The following is a 6000-nucleotide window of genomic DNA, read 5'->3' as shown; positions in this document are numbered from 1 at the left end:
CATGTTTGTGTTTCCTTCTGGCTCTCCCTTTTAGTTCTGCTGTCATAGTTAGTCCTGTCGGAGTGTCTGCTTGCACTCTGCAGTTAATATACATTCACATTATACATTGTGTCACTGTGACCATACCTAACTGCCATCTCTCCTATTCTTCTCTCTCTCCCCCTCTTTCTCTTTCCTCTCTCCCTCTGTCTCCCCCTTTCACTCTTCCTCTCTCTCTGTCAAACACATGTCGTTCCTGAGCTGCCAGTGATCCAGACTCCCTCTGCCCTCCGGACCTGTCTGACCCATCCTGGTGCCTCGCTTCTGGTTGGAGATCTCGTCACATGGATGCCCCGTGTGTCTCTTTGGGATGTGTATGGTGTCTGGGGATGATTCTCTCTACCTAGAAGATGGTTCTGGCCTTGACTGGTGTTGGCAACTGTTTCTCTGGGGACTTGACAGTTCGATAGTTCAGGACTGGAACTTCCTACAAGTCTATCTGAGTCTTCAATAACTACCTGGACTCCATATTAACATCAATTAACATCAGCTATTATAGCTGAACTGCCTGCCACCTAACACACTGTATAAATGCAGATCATTTACTGCTTTCTGTTTCACCCAAATGAGGATGGGTTCCCTGTTGAGTCTGGTTCCTCTCAAGGTTTCTTCCTATTACCATCTCAGGGAGTTTTTCCTTGCCACTGTTGCCCTCGGCTTGCTCACCAGGGACAAACTGACCATTTTGATTCATACACATTCACATTTCATACAAACTTACATAATTCTTTTAAATGTGTAAAGCTGCTTTGCGGCAATGACAATTGCTAAAAGCGCTATACAAATTAAAGTGAATTGAATTGAATTTAATTGACTTCTTTCCTTCTTTCTTTCTTTCTTTATTTATCCTTGTTTAAGTTGTACTGGAAACATGACCAACTGCCCCAACTCTTCATACCATGCATCAATGTATCAAAAAATATTATTGCGTGTGTGCGCAGCTCTGATTTCTGCAACGCGAACATCACTTGGAACCAGAAAAAAACCATGCAAAATGACACCAAGCAACCACAGAATGCATTTGATACTACAAGTGAGTTCTTTCACCTTTATGTTGTTTTGGAAATGTAATGTAATGCAGCTTTAAAACTGTCTATATTCAGTTCCATAACTTTTGGAAGAAAGATAAGTTGTGGAAGTGGGGTGGTATGTGGTGGGTTATATTTGGACTCTGTGCCCCATCGTGTTAAGTTTTGAAATGAAACACTCATGATGCAAGCAAAGTCAAGACTTTTAGCTTTAATTTAAGGGGTTTGATGTGTGTGTGGGTATGAAAATAGCTGTAATTTCTAAAGGGTTAATGCAACACTTTTGTCCAACCCCTTGAATTCAAGCTGAATGGTCTCTTTACTGTTGACATGAAACAGGACTGATGGTAGCACTCACTTTTTCTTCTCTGGACATTTGCGGATGCCCCAAACAATTAAAGAATCCTTCAAGAGCAACTTCTCCCAACTATCAAAGAAGAGGTTGGGGACTTGGCTGACTTTTCCAGCATGTTGGAGCACTTAAAAAAAGTGATAACTAAATGTCTCGCGGAACAAAAAATCTGAATTTTGGCTCCATGGACAGGAAACTCCCCAGTTCGCCACTTGTGGACTGATTTCATTTAATTCAGTCATAGGAGCCACTGTTGTCCCCAGTAGATACTGTAGTTGCTGATCATTATGTGAGAGAAAAATGCGGTGTGATAATCTTTTCAGGATACATCGTGTTTTGCTGTGTAATGTGGCCAGTCCTGGTTTGCCTAAAATGTGGTAGCTTTTAAAAGATAGTTTTGAAATTAAAGGTTTTGTAAAAGGCAAACTTGTGTGGCAGAGAAAAAGATAATTTTCCATAATGAGTAAAAAAAATTAAATGGTATTTATCTCATTTTGCTGTCAAAGTGTTTATTTATACAACTTGACATGCTTTAAATGGAGCTTTGATTCTGTACATTTTCCACGCAATTGCAATGAAATGGAGAATTCTTCCTAGATTCAGCAGTAAGATGGTCTTTCTTTCTTCTTATTGTTTTTAACATTATAACTTTATACTCTACACTCACTGACGACTTTATTAGGTACACCTTACTAGAACAGGATTGGACCCAGTTTTTCTTTAATTCTTCATGGCATAGTTTTGACAAGGTCCTGGAAACATTTATGTTTGAATGTTGGAACATTTGAATGTTGAAATGAATCATGGCTGCACGCCCATGATGTAAAACCCCTGTTCCAACACATTCCAAAGGTGCTCTACTGGATTGAGATCTGGTGACTGTGAGGCCATGTGGGTGCAGTGACCTCACTGTCATGTTTAAGGAACCAGTTCGAAATGACTTTAGCTTTGTGACATGGCGTGTTATACTGTGGTAATAATAACGGGACGGACATTGTCACCAACAATACTCAGGTAGTGTAAGGATTTCTTGAATTTTGGTAGACCCCCTTTGGTCTACTCAGTGCTCCGCCTGTATTCTGCTGTCCCGCCTGAGCTCAGGGAACCCCTCAATGAACCACACAAGTCAGTGTTCAGTGAGACGTTCAAAGTTTATTGTGGGAGACAGGAGTATATATACGCACACACACAAAGAACCAAAGAAAAGGTGGATGCAGGAGTGTTTACATCCAGTCTGGAATGCTTTTAAAAGATAAGGTAAAGAAGAACATAAATTTAGGAGTAGCTCTGCATTTACGAGTGTTCAACAGTTTTACGACCTTTAACATAAACTACTATAGAATCTGTTTATTGAAAGTGCAGCTTGTGTCATGGTAAAAGAAAGACACTCTGTTCTCACGCACACAGAATATCATGAAACACACTAAGAATTAAATATTTCCTACAGGTAGGCTGTGGCATTTAAACCATGGTCAACTGGTTCTAAGGGTCCCAAAGTTTGGCAAGAAAATCTCCCACATATCTTTACACCACTACCATAACCAGCAGCCTGGACCATTAATACAAAGCTGGATGGATCCATGCTTTGATGTTGTTTATTCTGTCCCTACCCTCCAAAGGTCACAGCAGAAACCGAGACTTTGGTGAGCCGATGTGACCTGTAGCCTCAATTTCCTGTTCTTACCGGTGTGGTCTTGTGCTGCTATACTCCATCTGCTTCATCATTCGACATGGTGTGTGTTCAGAGATGCTCTTCGGCATATATATTGGTTATAACAAGATGTTATTTGAGTCACTTTCTATTTCTATTAGCTCTGGACATTATCCTCTGACCTCTGGCATCAACAAGGCATCTTCGCCCACAGAACTGCCCTCACTGGATATTTTTAAGCTCATTCTCTGTAAACCCTTCTCAGACCAGCCTCTCTGGCACCAACCACTATGCCATACTCAAAAACACCTTTCTTCCCAATTCTGATGCTCAGGTTTGAACTTTAGCAGATGGTCTTGACTGTGTCCACATGCCTAAATGTACTGAGTTGCTGCCATTTATTTGGCTGATTAGATACTTGCATTAATAAAAACATTTAACAGGTGTACCTACTTAAGTGGCCAGTGAGTATAAATGCCTTTGCAGTAATAGCCAGAAAATGTTCTTATTTGTAGTTCTAGACTATACCTTTGTAAATACCTGTGTACTGTACATGTTTCATATTATTATTGATTTTATTTTTTGATCTCGCATATCAAAATTAAAAACAGGTACAGTACCATGGAACATCTCTTATTGTGTGAAAACAAACGCCTTACAGGAAAGTATTTTATTAAATGTTTATGATGTCAGTATGTAATTATATAAATATGTTTTATCTCTTCATAAAGGACACGTAACACCTCCAGACACACATTACAGTAGGTGGACAACCAGAATGCCTATTACCGTCGCGCTCACCGCCGTGGGAAAACGGCAGCAGCCAAAATAAATCAGTTGCAGTTTAAAGTCATTCGTGAAATGACCGCCAGGTGGCGCAAAGTGACATTTTTCAATCTACGCAGTTTTAAATATAATTAAGTCATAAAAAAAGTCTTAACAATATGTTGTATCGAAGAAATACTACAGTGATTGTAATTTTCACATCTGGGAACTTTATACAACAAAAATAAAAAATCTGAACCAGAGATATTGATATTTATTGTATAATAATGAGTAAAAAAAAACAAACATTGGTTAAATGTTGTTTGGACAGACGATCACGTTCACTAGCTGATCATTTTATTTGTACAAAGAATGAACTGTTATATAGCCTATCTCTGTTTGTGTCTATTTATTGTTATTTAAAAAAATAAATTTAAAAATACATCAAACTTTAAATATAGAAATAACTGGTAAAATAGACTTTCAGAATAAAACATTACAATAACTCAAAAAAGACGCACTAAAAATGCTGTGTTGTTTCTGTAAACACATCGTTGGGTGGTTTATGCTGGGTCAAAATTCTGGGTTATTTCGGGTACTTTAAACACATTGTTGTGTATCTCATGTTGGGTCAGATGTAGTGAGTCATTTACAAATGAACACCTGGTTGGGTTATTTTGAGCCAAAGTTTATTCTTTATTCTCTGGTTTCTCCAAACGGCAGCCTGCAAAATGTTTGAAATATTACTGTTATTGTGTCACATGAGAGATTTATAAGAGATTTCTCTTTCCCAGAAATACAACAAACACCCATTTATACGTGTTAACACTAGAAGCGCCGCGCCAGTGTCACCTACTAAAAACGCCGTTCAGCGGTCATTTGACCGCCTATTGTTTTGAATGGGAAGCTGCTGCTGACACACAATGATCGCTAGATGGCGCTTCCACCCAAAGCAAATAGTTTAGCTCCAAGATCAACTTGCACTTGGACAATGCGCCATTCATTCCCGCGTTGATAATCAGCGGTATCTTTTTTTTTCATATTCAACTGATAAAACCTACTACAGAGTCTCTAAGGGGACAAAGGAAGAGGGGAAAAAACAAGTCATGTTTGGAATTATAACCCAAAGTTTTTGACTTTTTTCTGCCGTTTTTTCTCCTCCTTTGTCCATCTAGGGGCTTCGTACTATAACAAAAAGGAAAGCTCTACCTAATTTTATATCGTATGGAGAAAATGTTATTAGTTTGTTCATTCTATTTGAAGCTTCTGAACGTCTCGGAGCAGCGATTTAGTTCTGAACTCGCTTCCGTGAAATTATCGCTAAAACAATATTAAATTTGAATAAATCAGATCTACTACAGCAGATAATAAACTATGCTATGTCATAACCGAAGCAAACACAACGAATATGTCTCGTTTCGTTCAGTGTTGCTAGGCAACGGACCACGCGCCTAATCGGTTCACTTGGCCGCGGTGTATTATAAACCTGCGAGATGTTTCACTGCTTATGTTCATGTAATAAAAGCGAGGGAAATGTAAAAGTGATGTGTGGCCACTGAATGAGAACTAAACCAAAGATTTCGGTAACTACACTGAGTGTAACATCTGCATAGTGACACTAAACAGCTGAACACCTTCACTTTCCCGTTAACCTCTGAGAAAAAAAAAGCTGTATGTTGTTTGTTTATATGTTTATAAAAGTACACGAAGTAGGCGCGCGCGCACACACACACACACCTCCCCTGAGCCCTCGGTCAACATCTAATGACCGTCGATATGCAAATGAGTCAAGACGTAGCCTAACGTGGTGTCGTGCCGGATTTCAGCGGTCACGGAGAGGAAAGACTTTGGAAAGAAGGAAGAAAAAGCGTTTTTTCAGTTACAACAAGCACAGCGATGAGTCCACGTTGTTTCACTGGTTATAGTGACACTAAACAGCTGAACAACTTCACTTTTCTGTTTACCTCTGAGAAAAAAAAGTTGTATTTAGTTTGTTTATATTCAGAGTAACACCTTCCAACCACCTCTCATAGTCTATTGTTAGTTTTAATGATTTGGCTGAAACTAATTATCACTACATAAGTACCCCAACACCCCTGATCATGAGTTTCAGCTGAAACTAATTCTATACATGCAACAGAAAATGTAGATGCAGATTCCAAATG

At 39.1% G+C, this 6000-nt stretch overlaps 1 pseudogene; it reads left to right on the top strand.

Moving 5' to 3' along the window:
- The first annotated feature begins 910 nt into the window (after positions 1 to 910).
- Positions 911 to 6000, top strand: part of LOC128511708 (anti-Muellerian hormone type-2 receptor-like) — a 28068-nt pseudogene continuing 22978 nt past the window's right edge.

The sequence above is a fragment of the Clarias gariepinus genome, chromosome 23, assembly GCF_024256425.1.
Source record: "Clarias gariepinus isolate MV-2021 ecotype Netherlands chromosome 23, CGAR_prim_01v2, whole genome shotgun sequence".
Lineage (NCBI taxonomy): Eukaryota > Metazoa > Chordata > Actinopteri > Siluriformes > Clariidae > Clarias > Clarias gariepinus.
This window is presented reverse-complemented; position numbering and strand designations above follow the sequence as displayed.